The sequence below is a fragment of the Carettochelys insculpta genome, chromosome 8, assembly GCF_033958435.1.
Source record: "Carettochelys insculpta isolate YL-2023 chromosome 8, ASM3395843v1, whole genome shotgun sequence".
Lineage (NCBI taxonomy): Eukaryota > Metazoa > Chordata > Testudines > Carettochelyidae > Carettochelys > Carettochelys insculpta.
The window spans coordinates 22,296,046-22,314,370 of NC_134144.1; the positions used below are offsets into that span (position 1 = coordinate 22,296,046).

The 18,325-nt window shown below is 52.0% G+C and overlaps 1 non-coding gene across 1 annotated transcript; it reads right to left on the minus strand.

The window, feature by feature from the left end:
• Positions 1–15,354: 15,354 nt before the first annotated feature.
• Positions 15,355–15,427, minus strand: TRNAK-UUU (transfer RNA lysine (anticodon UUU)). The gene has a single exon. It is a non-coding gene; the product is annotated as a tRNA-Lys (tRNA).
• Between the last annotated feature and the right edge of the window lie 2,898 nt (positions 15,428–18,325).

An 18,325-nucleotide genomic window follows, 5' to 3' on the forward strand; every position in this document is an offset into this window, starting at 1 on the left:
GACACCTCGTCCAGTGTGAGGCTGATGCAGGTGTGTCTGTGGGCTGAGCTCCAGCCCTAGTTCGGGGCACCACACGAAATTCTGAACTTTGTTTTGTGCGGACCCTTAGTTTTTGGTTCTCCGTATAAATGCTTTTCTTTGAAAAAAATAGCATTCCGTTGTCTCGGTTGCTTGGTTTATGAGGCAACTCTACACAGCACATTCTAAAAGGCTACATCTAGACTATGGCGATCTTTTGAAAGAAGCTCTTCAAGAAGGTCTCTTCCAAAAGAGCCTCTTTCAAAAGAGTGCGTCCACACGCAACACAGCACATCAAAAGAGCGATTTGCTCTTTCAAAAGCTTGGCCTCAGCCCCTGCTCTTTTGAAAGAACAGGTCAGGGATCAAAAATGAAGACTGTTCTTTCAAAAAAAGGGTCCTGTGGAGCGTCTACACACATTTTCTTTCAGAAGACACTTTCGAAAGGGGGCGCTCTTCCTGAAAAGGGAAAGGAGGAGTGACTTCGAAAGGAGCACCGCAATCTCCTGATTTACTTTTGAAAGAACAGTTTTTGCATGCAGATGCTCCATCGACTCTTTCAAAAGAGCCCCCTTTTAAAAAAATCTTTTGAAAGCACTTGCTAGTATAGATGCAGCCGAAGAGGCTGGGAATTCCACTGGCCACTAAAGCATAAAAACTCACCTGTGTAAACTAATTAATATTGGGGTGTTATACATTGGTTTTTTCACAGTCTTATCAATGCACTGTCCCACCCCCATTACCCGCTTTCCCCCCAGAACAACCAAACTGCCACTTCCCCCAAGCTTCCTCCCTCCCCATACCTCTGCCTCCTGCCTACAGCTTCCCGAGCACCCTGAGTCCACTGTTTGTGGCACTCCAGCAGTGCTGGGAGGGGAGGGGAGGGGTAGGTCAGTGGAACTGACAGCACAGGAGAGGTGCAGCAGGCAGAGGTGCTGGAAGTTGGGATGCAAAGCACACTGTAGCATCCCCTGACTTGAAATGGTTTCCATTATGTACAGGATTTACAGTTTGGTTTAATGGCTCTCAGCAGCCCCACTCTAAAAATTGTTCCAGCGTCCTGGGCAGCCAGGCACTGATCCCCCAGCCATCCCCCCAGCTAGGCACCAATCCTGTCTGGCTTCCCCCAACAGGCACTGTTCACTTCTTCCCTGAGACAGGCACAACCCTTTCCCTGTTTTCCCTGCAAGCTGCAATAATTTAAAAACCCCTCATAAGTGTTTCGTCAGCTTGATTTCAAAACAGTCAAACATCACCTATGTTTTGGTTTTATTTTTTCTATTTTATTCTACAGGATAATTCAACACACAGGATCTGCCCTTTTCTTTTTAAACTTTTTCTACTTTTATTTTGTAGTTTTGTTTTCTGCAGAGGGCTCTTCTCGAGGTGGTTACTGACCCAAGAGGGCACCAGCATGGAGTCCAGGAAAGATCTCTGAGATCCATAATGTGTGGGGTGAGGAGTCCATAATGTCACAACAGCATGTCTGCGTCTTTGCATTTGCAGGTGAGCTGGGTTGCCTGTAGCATTCTGAAACAACACAGAAAGGAACAGAAAACTGTGGGGCAGTGGGGGTGGGGCAGATTCAGGAAGAGAAGAGGCTCATGTGACAACTGCCTGGCTGCGTCTACACGTGCACGCTACTTCGAAGTAGCGGCAGTAACTTCGAAATAGCGCCCGTCACGTCTACACGTGTTGGGCGCTATTTCGAAGTTGAAATCGATGTTAGGCGGCGAGACGTCGAAGTCGCTAACCCCATGAGCGGATGGGAATAGCGCCCTACTTCGACGTTCAACATCGAAGTAGGGACGTGTAGACGATCCGCGTCCCGCAACATCGAAATAGCGGGGTCCTCCATGGCGGCCATCAGCTGGGGGGTTGAGAGATACTCTCTCTCCAGCCCTTGCGGGGCTCTGTGGTCACCGTGGGCAGCAGCCCTTAGCCCAGGGCTTCTGGCTGCTGCTGCTGCAGCTGGGGGTCCGTGCTGCATATACAGGGTCTGCAACTAGTTGTTGGCTCTGTGTATCTTGCACTGTTTAATGAAAGTGTGTCTGGGAGGGGCCCTTTAAGGGAGCGACTTGCTGTTGAGTCCGCCCCGTGACCCTGTCTGCAGCTGTGCCTGGCTCCCTTATTTCGATGTGTGCTACTTTGCCGTGTAGACGTTCCCTCGCTGTGCCTATTTCGATGTTGGGCTGAGCAACGTCGAAGTTGAACATCGACGTTGCCAGCCCTGGAGGACGTGTAGACGTTATTCATCGAAATAGCCTATTTCGATGTCGCAACATCGAAATAAGCTATTTCGAAGTTGGGTGCACGTGTAGACGTAGCCCCTGAGTCCCAGGGCACCTTGCATTTCCTGTTGACATCCTACAATACCTAGCAAGGCCAAGCATGATGGGATACCCAAAATGCATTGCTGTCATTTCTGAATAGGGCTCTGTAGTGTGAATGTCCAATTTGGGAAAGCTCTTGCAATGTGAATGGAAAAACTTATTTCTACTTAATCAAGTAGTAATAAGTTATCTCATGCATCCGCTAAGCGAGTTATGAGGGACTGCAGTTCCTGGTGAGTGTGAGCAGCAATAGCTGCATTGTCAGCAAAAAGGAACTCCCTTAGATGCTTCATAAGTACCCTGGTCTTCGTTCTAAGCCTCAACAGTTTGAAGAAGTTGCCGTCCGTTCTCGTGCAGAGAGAGATGCCCTCTGTAGCAGTTCCGAAGACATATTTGAGCAAAACTGCAAAGAAGATGCCGAACAGTGTTGGAGCCAGCACACACCCCTGCTTCACTCCGCTGAGACTCTCAAAGGGTTCAGATGTGGATCCACTGTATACAACGGTCCCCTTCATGGAAGGCCCTAATAATGCTGAGCAGAGTTGGGGGGCAGCCGATCTTCGCCAGAATCACGAACAGACCTTTTCTGCTGACGAGGTCAAATGCCTTGGTCAGGTCGATGAAGGCAATATACAGAGGTTTGTTCTGCTCCCTGCACTTTTCTTGTAGTTGCCTAACAGAGAAAACCATGTCTATGGTGGACCGTTCAGCTCTGAACCCACACTGAGACTCAGGGTAGACTCTCTCCGCAAGAACATTGAGCCTCTTCAGAACAACACGTGCAAATAGCTTCCCCACAGTACTGAAAAGGGAGATGCCACGATAGTTGTTACAATCGCTTTTGTCACCCTTGTTCTTGTAGACAGTAACGATGTTACCATCCCCCTCATATCTTGCAGTACGCTGCCTTCTCTCCAGCATTGGCAAAGTATTCCATGCAGCTCTGAAACTTGGGTACCATTGGCACATTTGAGGATTTCTGAGGGAATACCGTCTTTCCCTGGGGCTTTTCCAGAAGAGAGTGCTTTTAGCACATCACTGAGTTCCTCCAAGGTGGGCTCAGCATCGAGTTCAGTCATGGTGGGCAGAGGCTTGATGGCATTCAGGGCTCTCTCTGTAACTACGGTCTCTCTGGCATACAACTGTGAGTAGTGTTCCACCCAGCGTTCCATCTGCTTGGTTCCGTCCTTCAAGATCTCGCCTGTGGCCGACTTAAGTGGGGCAGTCTTTCTTTGTGATGGACCGATGGCCTGCTTGATCCCATTGCACATTCCTCGCATGTTACCAGTGTCCACGACCTGCTGAATCTTGGAGCAGAGTTGGAGCCAGTAATTGTTGGCACACCACCAAGCAACCTGCTGCACTTGACTCCAAGCAGACCGGAGAGCCTGCGGGTTCACCTCACTGGGAGAGGACCTGTATGCAGCCAGTGCCTGCCTCTTCTTCTCAATCAGGGGGCATCAGCACTTCAGTGTGGGCTTCAAACCAATCAGCAGACTTGACTGTCTTCTTCCCAAAGGTAGATATCGCAGTATTATAGATAGCGTCCCGTAGTCGTTCCCATCTCTTGCTGATATCAGTGTCGTCCGGGTGGGGCAAGGCCTCTTCAAGTGCTTGGACAAACTCACATACTTTTGAGGGGTCACAAGCCTTGCCAGTGTCAATGCGCAGCCTCCCTTCCTTTTTGGAGCAAAAGAATCTTCACAGCTGGATGTGGACCTTATTACACACGAGCAAATGGTCAGTGTCACAGTCTGCACTGTGGTAGCTACGTGTCACCCTGACATTACCTAAAAGGCTGCGTTTGGTGAGGACAAGGTCAAGCTGGTGCCAATGTTTTGATCTTGGGTGTCGCCACGAAACTTTGTGCTGGGGTTTGATGTTGAAGAAGGTATTGGTTACGCAGAGGCCATGTTGGCTATGTCTACACGTGCACCCAACTTCGAAATAGCTTATTTCGATGTTGCGACATCGAAATAGGCTATTTCGATGAATAACGTCTACACGTCCTCCAGGGCTGGCAACGTCGATGTTCAACTTCGACGTTGCTCAGCCCAACATCGAAATAGGCACAGCGAGGGAACGTCTACACGGCAAAGTAGCACACATCGAAATAAGGGAGCCAGGCACAGCTGCAGACAGGGTCACGGGGCGGACTCAACAGCAAGTCGCTCCCTTAAAGGGCCCCTCCCAGACACACTTTCATTAAACAGTGCAAGATACACAGAGCCAACAACTAGTTGCAGACCCTGTATATGCAGCACGGACCCCCAGCTGCAGCAGCAGCAGCCAGAAGCCCTGGGCTAAGGGCTGCTGCCCACGGTGACCACAGAGCCCCGCAAAGGCTGGAGAGAGAGTATCTCTCAACCCCCCAGCTGATGGCCGCCATGGAGGACCCCGCTATTTCGATGTTGCGGGACGCGGATCGTCTACACGTCCCTACTTCGATGTTGAACGTCGAAGTAGGGCGCTATTCCCATCCCCTCATGGGGTTAGCGACTTCGACGTCTCGCCGCCTAACGTCGATTTCAAGTTCGAAATAGCGCCCAACACGTGTAGACGTGACGGGCGCTATTTCGAAGTTACTGCCGCTACTTCGAAGTAGCGTGCACGTGTAGACGCAGCTGTTGGGAGCAGAGTTCAAGGAGGCGCTGTCTGTTTTCATTCATCTTCCCTGTTCCAAACTGTCCCAGACAAGATGGTCACCTGTGGCGGTTGCTGCCAACTCTGGCATTAAAGTCGCCAAGGATGAATAGCGGCTCATGGGAAGGTACCTCACTGATGACAATGCTAAGCTCATCATAGAACTTGTTCTTAACTTCCTGGGCAGAAGTTAAAGTAGGCACATAGACGCTGAAGATGTTGACCATGCCCACCGGTGTTAGAAGGTGGATTTTCAGCATTCTCTCAGTTCCCACATTTGGTCGTATGACTGAGCCAACTAGGCTGTTTCTGATTGCGAAGCCAACACTGTGTTCCCTGGTCTCTTCTGGAGGCTTCCCATGCCAGAAAAAGGAAAAGTCCTTCTCCCTGAGACATCCAGAGGACGATAGCGTTGTTTCCTGGAGGGCCACGATGTCCATCCGCAGTCTTCTCAGCTCATTGTTAATGATTGCTGTCTTCTGGGGGTTACTAATGCTTTGTAGGTCTTCTGGAAGGCCCGGAGTCATTGTCCTTACATTCCGTGTGCCCAGCCTGAAGGCTGGATTATTTTGTTGCTTGTTTGTTTTGCCTGGTGTAAGGTTAACGATCCACCTGTCGGTGATTCCCTAAGCCCCACACACCCAGTGAAGCAAGTGGACCATGGCGAGGCAGCACCTACTTGGCTGGGGGCTGCCCAGCTTGAGGTGGGTGGTAGCTGCCCAATGAGATCCGAAGACCCCTCCCACCATTGGAAGCAACCCCTGGAGCCTCACTCTACACCAGTCGAGTGCAGTGGCTTAATACCGGTAACTGCTGCTTCCCATGTTGTGTCACTGCTCAGAAAGCGATGCCGGAGTGTCCTCTCCAAGGCGTAGGCCTGGGCAAGTAAGTTTGAAGAACCAGCTGATGCCCAGCAGCAGGTTCCCCCTCTCCACGCCACTGATGTAATCCAAGGAAAGGCGAAAGCCAGTACAGCTTGGCACCAATGTCGTCGCAGGAGCTGCCAGAGTGAGATTGAGCACAACCTCAAACTGCCTTAGGGGCTCTCTCTCCGGATTTTTCCTCAGGGTTTACTCCCGAAGCCTTCCCCATGACTAGGTATGGCCGCAAGGCAGCGGAGGTTTTAAATCAGAGTTTCCTTCTCCAAGGTGAGTGGCCTTCCCAGGCTGACGAGCCCCATCTGCCCGAAGCAGCTGCATTTAAGGCGCCAGTCACCCGCTTTCGCCCCTTCTCCTGTCAGTGCAAACAGTTTCTCTGGGTTAGAAACTGAGCCACACGTGAAGGCCAGGAGCTGGACTTCGGTTGTCAGAGGCTATTGGAGATTCACGCCATGGGAGCATTTTATAGATAGTGGCTATGTCTACACGTGCCCCAAACTTCGAAATGGCCATGCAAATGGCCATTTCGAAGTTTACTAATGAAGCGCTGAAATGCATATTCAGCGCTTCATTAGCATGTGGGCGGCAGCGGCGCTTCGAAATTGACGAGCCTTGCCGCCGCGCGGCGCGTCCAGACGGGGCTCCTTTTCGAAAGGACGCCACCTTCTTCAAAGTCCCCTTATTCCCATGAGCTCATGGGAATAAGGGGACTTCGAAGTAGGCGGGGCTCTTTCGAAAAGGAGCCCCGTCTGGACGCGCCGCGCGGCGGCAAGGCTCGTCAATTTCGAAGCGCCGCTGCCGCCCACATGCTAATGAAGCGCTGAATATGCATTTCAGCGCTTCATTAGTAAACTTCGAAATGGCCATTTGCATGGCCATTTCGAAGTTTGGGGCACGTGTAGACACAGCCAGTGGGAGCTTATCCCCGCTACCACCCCCAGCTATGACAACCCTTGAAACCAAGCTGATTTGGCTTCACAATCAGCTTAAAGAAGACCCAGGTGATGGGCCGAAACGTGGGTAATGAGCCATCTATCAATGTGTTAGACTACGAACTGGAAGTCGTCCATGAGTTCGTGTACCTAGGCTCGACGATCTCGGACAACTTGTCACTTGATAGCGAGATCAACAAGCACATTGGAAAAGCCGCCACAACATTCTCCCGGCTGACGAAGAGAGTATGGGCTAACAATAAGCTCACTGTACCCACCAAGGTGCAGGTCTACACATCCTGTGTTTTGAGCACAGTGCTGTATGCCAATGAAACATGGACTTTGCACTCAAAACAAGAGCAGCGGCTCAACACATTCCACATGCGCTGCCTTAGGTGCATACTCGGTATCTCATGGCAGGACAAGGTCCCCAATAGCGCAGTGTTTGAGAGGGCAGGCACCGCCTCCATGTTCACCCTTCTCAAACAGAGGCGTATGACCTGGCTGGGCCATGTATCACACATGACAGATGGCCGAATACTGAAGGACCTCCTCTTCAATGAACTGGCATCTGGAAAGAGGCCGAAAGGGTGACCTAAACTGCGCTACAAGGACACGTGCAAGCGTGAACTCAGTGCTCTCTCTATCAGTGTGAACACCTGGCATTCGCTCGCTTCAGACAGGCATGCCTGGAAACAGGGAGTGAAGCAAGCTCTTGTTATGTATGAAACTACCTTGGTGAAGGAAGCGGAAGACAGGAGAGCCCTCAGGAAAATCTGTGCCTGTGATACCAGAGTGACATCTGCCTACTGCTGCTCACAGTGTGGAAAGGACTGCCACTCCTGGAGTGGATTGCACAGTCACAGAAGATGCTGCTCGAATCAATCCAACTGGGGCACAAACCCATGATCCCTTGGGATCAAAGGATGCCTACGACGAAGTTATTTCAGAAGAACCCTTCAGTGTAGACGTAGCCTAAATATAAGAGTAGCTATGCAATGGAATAGGCTTCCAAGGGAGGTAATCTTCCTGTTGTATGTCCACCTCTTGCAAAACAATCCACCTCCCTGAACCATTATGCTGATGATGAAGGGAATGGGTGGCACTTAGCTTGGATGTGTAGCAACTCATATGAAGCCCTCTCCATGATGAACTTTAGTGGTTCTCTGACTGTCCAACTGTGAGAGATTTCAAGGCTGTGGCTGTGTGTCATTCAGCAAAACTTCAACTGAGTACCTGTATTCCACTGTGGCCATGTCTACACTAGCCAAAACCTTCGAAATGGCCATTTCGAAGTTTACTAATGAAGCACTGACATACATATGCAGCACCTCATTAGCATGCGGGCGGCCGCAGCACTTCAAAATTGACGTGGCTCTCTGCCTCACGGCTCGTCCAGACGGGGCTCCTTTTCGAAAGGCCCTCAGCTACTTCGAAGTCCCCTTATTCCCATCTGCTCATAGGAACAAGGGGACTTCGAAGTAGCTGAGGGCCTTTCGAAAAGGAGCCCCGTCTGGACGAGCCGCGTGGCAGTGAGCCACGTAATTTTGAAGTGCCGCAGCCGCCCGCATGCTAATGAGGTGCTGCATATGTATTTCAGCGCTTCATTAGTAAACTTCGAAATGGCCATTTGCATGGCCATTTTGAAGTTTTTGGCTAGTGTACACATAGTCTGTGACAATAGAGATTTTATTCTCTAAATTCAGGCTTTTAAAATTTTTATTCTCTCTCTGATGCTATCACCCCAAAATGGTTCTAAGTTTCAATTTATGGATCAAAATCTGTTTTCTGACAGCAAAGTCTATTTCATAGGTTAAGAAGCAAAATGAGAAATTGTGTGAATATTTTGCAAAAAGGCTTACAGTTTGCAAAAGTGACTGTCTCCTGTCACTTAACTGGATCTTGAGTTCAAGTTTGCATTTCTACTTTACATAATCATCCCAATAGTATGATTTTTCCTGCCCCTTTTTTCATGATCAGCCTATCAAGCACATTTGCATTTGTCATAAAACAACAAATGCAGAGCCATAACTAGCTAATTTTGCACCTGAGACAAGAATATAAATTTGCGCCACCTCATGTTTATAAATTCAGAGCCATTTCTTCATAGCAAAAGGGAAATAATAAATAAATGGTAAATAATAAATTATATATAATAAATTATAACAAAAACAGGTTTATTTATTATAGTTATGAAGACCTCACACCTGCCCAGGACCTGAATACACCAGCTGTACGAAATCAGTCTGGAGGTTAAAGAGTAGGTGCAGAACATGCTAAGGCAGATGCAATTGAGGAGAGCACCTTGCCTGCCCAGGAGAAATGGGCAGGGCAGGAGGCACACTAAACACCAAGGCTATGTCTACACATGACCGCTACATCGAAGTAGTTTATTTCGATGTAGTGAAATCAAAATAGCCTATTTCGATGAATAACGTCTACACGTCCTCCAGGGCTGGCAACGTCGACGTTGCGCAGCACCACATCAAAATAGGCGCTGCGAGGGAAAGCCATGCCAAAGTAGCACACATCGAAATAAGGGTGACAGGAACAGCTGCAGACAGGGTCACAGGGCAGACTAGCACTTCCAGGGCAACAGCTAGCCGCTCCCTTAAAGGGCCCCTTCCAGACACAAGCAGCCTCCACAGCATGCGGTCTGCAGAGCCATAGGCACGCACACCTCGAGCGATGCAGTCATGGACCCCCAGCAGCAGCAGCCAGAGGTCCACACAGCCGCCCCTGCAGAAGCAGTGCTCGCCCTGCTCCATGCCATGCAGGAGGCAGCTGAGCACCTCCTTGCCACAGAGAAGGAGCTGCCCGCAGGGGAGGAGGACGCAACCCCCAACCCTGCAGCACCCCCCCCGCCGCCGCACACGCTGCCGGCTGTGGAGCTACCCCACGAGCACCAACTGGTGGGAGCGGCTGGTGCTCGGAGAGTGGGATGACGACCGCTGGCTCAGAAACTTTCGCATCAGCCGGCAGACATTTCTGGAGCTATGCCAGTGGCTCACCCCTGCACTGAGGCACCAGGACACTGCCATGCGGCGTGCCCTCAGCATCGAGAAACGGGTCAGCATCACTGTCTGGAAGTTGGCCACTCCAGACAGCTACCGATCCGTGGGGCAGCAGTTTGGCGTCGGCAAGGCCATCATCGGGGCTGTCCTCATGGAGGTAAGAGGACCCACGGGGGAGGGGAGGCAGCCCTGGCTGGAGGGGGGGGGGGGGGTGTGGCAAGAGAGGAGAGGGGAGGGGAGGGGAGGGGGCCCTGGCAGGGGAGAGCCACACACACCCTGCACACCCCTCATTGGTGCTCTCCCATGTGCTTCCCCTGCAGGTCGTCCGCGCCATCAACGCCCTGCTCCTCCACAGGCTCGTGAGGCTTCGGGAACCGGATGCCGCCATCGCAGGCTTTGCCACCCTGGGCTTCCCCAATTGCTTCGGGGCTCTGGATGGGACTCACAACCCTATCCGCGCCCCGGAGCACAGTGGAGGACGCTACCTAAACAGGAAGGGCTACCACTCAGTGGTCCTCCAGGCCTTGGTGGACAGCTGGGGCCGTTTCCTGGACATTTATGTGGGCCGGCCTGGCAGCATCCACGACGCCCGGGTATTCCAGAACTTGGGCCTGTGCCGCCGGCTGGAGGCGGGGACCTACATCCCCCAGCGGGAGATCCCTGTGGGGGACACCACCATGCCCCTCTGCGTCATCGCAGATGCGGCATACCCCCTCTGTCCCTGGCTCATGCACCCGTACACGGGCCATCTGTCTGCCAGCCAGGAGTGCTTCAACCAGCTCCTGAACCATGCGCACCAGGTGGAGGAGTGCACATTTGGCCACCTCAAAGGGTGCTGGAGGTGTCTCCTCCCTCGCCTGGATGTGGGCCCCACCAACATCCCCCAGATTGTGGGCATGTGCAGCGCCCTCCACAACCTGGTGGAGAGAAAGGGGGAGGCCTTCTTTCAGGGCTGGGCTGTGGAGGCCAGCAGGGCCGATGTGCAGCCACCCACTGACCCCAGTCACCAGGTGGACCCCGAAGGGACCCGGGTCTGGGAGGCCCTGCGGGCCCAGTTCGATGAGGCCGTGGTGTGAACGCTGGCAGGCCCCCCGCTGCCCCCCCATCCTCCACAACACTCCCTGCCCCTATGCCCACACCACAGAGCACCCAAGAGCCCCCACCCCCACTTTGCTTGTAAAAATAAAAGCAGACAGTTGTTCGTCAACTCAAATATCTCTAGAACTCATTATTATTATTATCAACAAGACTGACTAACTATGTACAGGGAAAATCTAACTTATAATATATATATATACACATTATAAAAATAGGGATAACGTGAAAGGGGAAGACAAGGAAGGGGAGAACTATTTACATGGGGGGGTAAGGATCACCATGGTAACAGGGGTCAAATATACGAACTATTTACAGCAAAGTAACTTAAAAACTGGGGGGAATATATACAAAGGGGGAGGGGGGGCCACGTCCTGGGCTCCACGCCCCTAAAGTTCAGTGCTGGGAGTGGGCGGCCGAGATCCCCGCCTCAGCCTCAGCCCTGGCCGGGGCTGGCTGGGGGCCGGGCGGACCGGGAGATACGGCCGGCGAGTGTCAGCTGGCACCATGTCCCCCTCGGCGGAAGGGCCCTTGGTGGCAGGTGGCAGTGCGACGGTGGACGGTGCAGCAGCTGGAGCAGCGGGTGGAGCAGCAGGTGGAGCAGGCGGGGCGGGCGCTGTGGCGGCTGGCGCGGCATGGGGGCCAGGGAGTCTGCGATATGGTTGAGGGTCCGCATGTAGGCCCCGCATGCCTCCTGGTGCCAGGCCAGCGCCTGCTTCTGTAGCTGGAGGCGGCATTCCTCCACCCACAGCCGCTGCTCGGCGACCTCCAGCTGCCGATGGTGGAGGGCCAGCAGCTGTGGGTCCGTCGCCATCGGCTGCTGGTGCTGGGTCCGCCGTCTTCCCCACCGTGGGGCTGGTCGGTCCTCTGCTGAGGGGCTGGCCTGGATTGATGGCCCCGGAGGGCTGTCCGGGACCACTGATGCCTCGCCGGAGCTCTCCGGTCCTTCCGATGGTGGAGCTGTGGAACACAGGAGGGGGGGGAAGAAGAGTGGAGACAGCCATTAGTGTGGGCCCCGAGCCATGGCCCTTGTCCCCCCACCCCTGTGCTGCAGGTTCCCCATCCCTGTCCCCGGGAGATGCTGCTGTGATGGGGTTCAGGGGTCCCCCTGCACTGCACCCCGTCCGCTGGCAGGAGTGACTCTCACTCAGCAGGTACAACAGGAGGTTTATTAGGCAACAGATGCTCAGTTTCTCCCAGAAGCGACAGTACAGCAATCAGAGACAGTCCTTCCAACCCTTCCTGGGGAGAAGACCCCGAGGGGTCCCCCTCTGGGGTGTAGCTTTCCCCCTCCTCAGGCTGGCTGCCTTCTACCTCTCCCTTCCCCTAGCCTCTAACTGCCGATCCCTATTCAAACCCAGCTCGGCTCCTCCCTCCTCTTTGCTCAGGGCAGAGGTGTAACCTGCCAGTTGTAGCCCCAGGATCATCCTTAGCCACTGGGAGCTATTCAGCTTGTTTCTCATATGTAGCCTGAGTCTCGCATTTGCACTCCCCCCACTCCATCACATGCTGCTGCTGCTGCTGCTGCTGCTGCTGGGTGTCCCACCCCCTCCCCCCAGGGGACCTTAGAGGTTCCGCTCCCCCCAGCCCCGGGGATGGGGCATGGCACTGTTATGCTGGGGGGTGGGCAGGGGCTGATGCACTCTTCTGAGGGACATACCACTGCTGTCGTTGAGGCCATGGTCATCTGGGCATGTGGAGGGCCCTGGTTATATCTATTACCCCCGCCCCTCAACCCCGGGGGTGTGCACCGGGGGGGTACATACCTGACGGTCCACTCCCACAGTCGGGGAACACCCGGGGGGGTGGACGCCCAGCTGGAGCTCCTGGATGGGAGTATGATCTGGAGGCCGGAATCACTCGATGAGGACTCCCCCGCTTCTCCTCCTCCTCCTCCGGTGCCCTGGGGGTGGGCTCCTGGGGGGGCCCCTGGGGTACGGGGCTTTCCTCCAGGGTGGACTCCGGCTCCGGGGCCTGCTGGGGCTCCTCAGCCGAGGTATCAAGAGTGGCCGGAAGGGAGGAGGTATGCCGGGGCCCCAGGATGTCCCTAAGCTCCCTGTAAAAGGGGCAAGTGACGGGGGCGGCCCCAGATCAGCCAGCCGCATCCCGGGCCCGGGCGTAACCCTGCCGCAGCTCCTTCACTTTACTGCATACATGATCCGGAGTGCGGGCAGGGTGACCCCGGGCCGCCAGGCCCTCGGCCAGCCGAGCGAATGCATCCGCGTTCCGCCTCTTGCTCCCCATTACCTGGAGCACCTCCTCCTCGCTCCAGAGCCCCAGCAGGTCCCAAAGCTTGGCCTCCATCCAGGAGGGGCCCCGCTGCCGCTTCCCCACTTGGCTGCTGGGCTGGGAGCCCTGGTTCCCCTTGTGGGGGGTGCCCTGGGGGCACTTGGGGGACTGGTATGTGGCCATCGCAGCTGGGCGGGGTGTCTGGGGTGGCTGAGGGACATGCAGGCTGGCCACATGTCTGGGCTGCCGCCTGCACGTTCCCTCAGCTTCCTGCACAGGAAGGGAGGGGGTGGGGAGCTTTAAGGGGCCGCTCCACGCGGCCACCATCGAACTCAGGGGCTGGAGAGAGCGTCTCTCAACCCCTCAGCTGATGGCCGCCATGGAGGACCCCACAATTTCGATGTTGAGGGATGCTCAACGACTACACATTCCCTACTTCAACGTTGAACGTCGAAGTAGGGCGCTATTCCCATCCCCTCATGGGGTTAGCGACTTTGACGTCTCACCGCCTAATGTCGATGTTAACTTCAAAATAGTGCCCAACACGTGTAGCCGTGACGGGCGCTATTTCGAAGTTGGCGCAGCTACTTCGAAGTATTGTGCATGTGTAGACGCAGCTCAAGTGAGCTGGCTGGCACTGATTACAGTTGCAGAGGAAGTGCATTAGCCAGGTGGGGGGACAGCAAACTGGACACACTGCCTATCAGAATGACCCTGCCATGAGTAGCACTGGGACAGATAATTTGTCTGAGGGATTCAAGCAAGGGAGGGATTGAGCTCTGTTCCCAGGTGAAACCTCTGGAGAAGAGTGAAAGAATGTTATCTGCGTGTTGCCTGTAGTGAGGGGGGCATTACCTACCCTAGAGCTTAGCGCAGGGGGCTGCAACCAAAACAGCAAGAAAAGCCAGTTTTTCTAATTCAGTTACAAAATTAATACTTCAAGAGCAGCAATGCATGGGAATATGAGACAGTCCTTAATAAATAACGTAACTCCGTAGTTGTGTCAGTATCTCTTTTTGGGGGCGGATGTGCTGGTAGCTCAGCCATCCAGATGTTGCCACATCCTCCCCCCACTCCCAAAGAAACCCTACCAAGGAAGTGTACATATCTCATAGAGCTGGAAGGGACCTTAGGGGTAAATGGTGGGAACAGCCCCAGACCAGCTGGCCGAGTCCTGCACCCGGTCATAACCCTGATGAAACTCCTTGACCTTACTCCTGATATGGTGAAGAGTGCGGGCAGGGTGACCGCGGGTGGTTAGGCTCTTGGCCAGCTGGGTGAACACTTCTGCATTCCGCTGCTTGCTTCCCATTACATGGAGCACCTCCTCCTCACTCAGAGCCCTAGAGGTCATGGAGCTCAGAGTCAGTCCAGGAAGTCCTCCTAACAGCTGATTGCTGCCATGGCGGACCCCACTATTTCGAAGTAGAGGGATGTGGAATGTCTACACACATCCGATATCAATGTCAGATGTCGACGTAGGGCGCTATTCCCATCTACTGATAGGACTGCAGTTTTGACGTCTCTTACATCTATTTCAACTTTGAAGTCATGTGTCTCATGTGTAGATGTGGCATGCCCTATTTCGAAGTTGTGCTTGCTACTTCGATCTTGCTTTCTAGTGTAGACGCACCTTTTGTGTTCTTTCCAAATAGCTACAAATTGCCCCATGTGCCCTTTTCATGTGGGAGCAATCTAGTGACCGACGCTCACCTTTCCACTGCCCTGGCCAGACAGGTGGTAGGAATGAAGAATCAGAACATTCCAAGCAGAAATCTCCATCCCTCCATTTAACACAAACCATCACTGCCCCCTGTCCAATAACACTTTTCCCGTCACACTTTTGAACCTGCAATCTCTTGTCTTTATGTAAGTGAATAACAAGAGCTCCTCATTTCCTCACCATCCCCAGGATAGTTGGAGCTGATTTGTACACCCAGTGCCCACCTGGAGCCAATGCAGAAAGATGTCAAGCTACAGAGCACTGAAGAGGGACAGTCAGCTGGTGAGAGGATTTCTTCTCTCCTCCTGGTGCAGGTGGGAATAGAAACGAAGAGAAGAAAATCCTCTTCCACTCTCTGAAGATGATGGAAATACCAGTTTGTAGTAGAGATGAGAACAAGAACACACATTTCCTGGCTTTGGCCAAGACGTCAGGGACAGCTGTTAGAGAATTGCTCAATGGGCTGAGAACATTAGTGCAAGAAGGAAAGCGCCCAGCATAGGGCTTGAACCCATGCCCCTGAGATTAAAAGTCTCATCCTCAACCAACTGAGCTAGCCAGACCATAAGGGAAAGGTATCTCATACCCTGTCACAGAAGAGAATGAGTCAAATGTGCATGTCAGCTGGCTTTAAGTCAAATGTGTGTGGGAAAGTGCTCACGAGGGCCAGACTCCAGTCTTTGGCTATGTCTACACTAGCCCCAAACTTCGAAATAGCCATTTCAAAGTTTACTAATGAAGCGCTGAAATGCATATTCAGCTCTTCATTAGCATGCGGGTGGCTGCGGCATTTCAAAATTGACGCGCCTCACTGCCGCGCGCCTCGTCCCGACGGGGCTCCTTTTTGAAAGGACCCCGCCTACTTCGAAGTCTGCTTATTCCCATGAGCTGATGGGAGTAAGGGGACTTCGAAGTAGGCGGGGTCCTTTTGAAAAGGACCCCCGTTGGGACAAGACGAGTGGCAGCAAGGAGCGTCAATTTCGAAGTGCTGCGGCCGCCCGCATGCTAATGAAGAGCTGAATATGCATTTCAGCGCTTCATTAGTAAACTTCGAAATAGCCATTTGCGTGGCTATTTCGAAGTTTGGGGCTCGTGTAGACACGGCCTTTGTTATCTGGGCTACCGGAGCTGAGATGCAAAGAAAACAGACTGTTGGAGTGAATCTTGGCCAAGCCTCTCACTGGTGCTGCTAGCTCTCCCGAACACGTCACACACCTACGGCAATTTCTGCACAACAAATTAATGCTGACACCATTGATCACGGCGCAGAGCCAGTGCAGGCAGTAGAACACGTTTCTTTTTCATAAAGAGTGAACACACATTTGAAGAGAGTTTTCCGTGGTAAATTGCCTGTTAGTGACTCTCCAGAGAAAGGGGCATGAGTAGCTCACAGACTGTTGTGCTTTACAACTATGGGCTCGGGGAGTAGAAAGGACCCTGATTCATTCACTCTTCAGTTCCACTGGGGCGGGCAGAAACCTAACCGAGTGTTTTCCCTGCCTTCAATCTGCTCAGCACCAGTTGGATCAGGCTCTGACCTGCCCCAGATGAACGTTGGTCATCCAGCGCAGTTAGTTATGGGGAAGGAGAATGGGAAGAAGAGGCTTCTCCTCATGCTCATTTTCCTCACCCTAATTCTCTCCAGCCTTGTGGCAGAGCTGAGAAAAACAAATGCCCTATAAATGATAAGATCGTGCAAGAGATGATTATAGGCAAACAACACAAGAATGCAGGAGAAAGATTAGAAAGGCTAAGGCACAAAAGGAGCTCAAACTAGCTACAGGCATAAAGGGAAACAAGAAGGCTTTTTATAAATATACTAGAAACAAGAGGAAGACCAGGGACAGGGTAGGGCCATTGCTCAGTGAGGAGGGAGAAACAGTAACAGGGAACTTGGAAATGGCAGAGATGCTCAATGACTTCTTTGTTTTGGTCTTCACTGAGAAGTCTGATGAAAGAATGCCCGACATAGTGAAAGCTAGTGGGAAAGGGGGTAGGGTTAGAAGATGAAATAAAAAAATAACAAGTTAAAAATCACTTAGGAAAATTAGATGTCTGCAAGTCACCAGGGCCTGATGAAATGCACCCTAGAATACTCAAGGAGCTGATAGAGGAGGTATCTGAGCCTTTAGCTATCATCTTTGGAAAATCATGGGAGACAGGAGAGATTCCAGAAGACTGGAAAAAGGCAAATATAGTTCCCATCTATAAACAGGGGAATAAGAATAATGCAGGAAACTACAGGCCAGTCAGCTTAACTTCAGTGCCAGGAAAGATAATGGAGCAGGTAATTAAAGAAATCATCTGCAAGCACTTGGAAGGTGGTAAGGTAATAGGAAACAGCCAGAATGGATTTGTAAAGAATAAATCTTGTCAAACTAATCTGATAGCTTTCTTTGATAGGATAACGAGCCTTGTGGATAGGGCAGAAGCGGTAGATGTGGTCCACCTAGACTTTAGTAAAGCATTTGATACGGTCTCTCATGATATTCTTATCAAAAAACAATTTAGATGAGGCTACTATAAGGTGGGTGCGTAACTGTCTGGATAACCATACCCAGAGAGTAGTTCTTAATGGTTCTCAATCCTGCTGGAAAAGTATAAAAAGTGGGGTTCCGGAGGGGTCTGTGTTAGGACCGGTTCTGTTCAATGTCTTCATCAATGATTTAGATATTGGCATAGAAAGTACGCTTATTAAGTTTGCAGATGATACCAAGTTGGGAGGGGTTGCGACTACTTTGGAGGATAGGGTCATAATTCAAAATGATCTGGATAAATTGGAGAAATGGTCTGAGGTAAACAGGATGAAGTTTAATAAGGACAAATGCAAAGTACTCCATTTAGGAAGGAACAATCAGTTTCACACATACAGAATGGGGACAGACTGTCTAGGAACGACTATAGCAGAAAGGAATCTAGGGGTTATAGTGGACCACAAGCTAAGTATGAGTCAACAGTGTGATGCTGTTGCAAAAAAAGCAAACATGATTCTGGGATGCATTAACAGATGTGTTGTGAACAAGACACGAGAAGTCATTCTTCCGCTCTACTCTGCTCTGGTTAGTCCTCAGCTGGCGTATTGTGTCCAGTTCTGGGCACCACAGTTCAAAAAAGATGTGGAGAAACTAGAGAGGGTCCAGAGAAGAGCAACAAAAATGATTAAAGGTCTAGAGAATGTGACCTATGAAAAAAAGTTGAAAGAATTGGGCTTGTTTAGTTTGGAAAAGAGAAGACTGAGGGAAGACGTGATAGCGGTCTTCAGGTATCTAAAAGGAAGTCATAAGGAGGAAGGAGAAAACTTGTTCTTCTTGGCCTCTGAGGATAGAACAAGAGGCAACGGGCTTAAACTGCAGCAAGGGAGGTTTAGGTTGGACATTAGGAAAAAGTTCCTAACTGTCAGGGCGGTCAAACAGTGGAATAAATCGCCAAGGGAGGTTGTGGAATCTCCACTGCTGGAGATA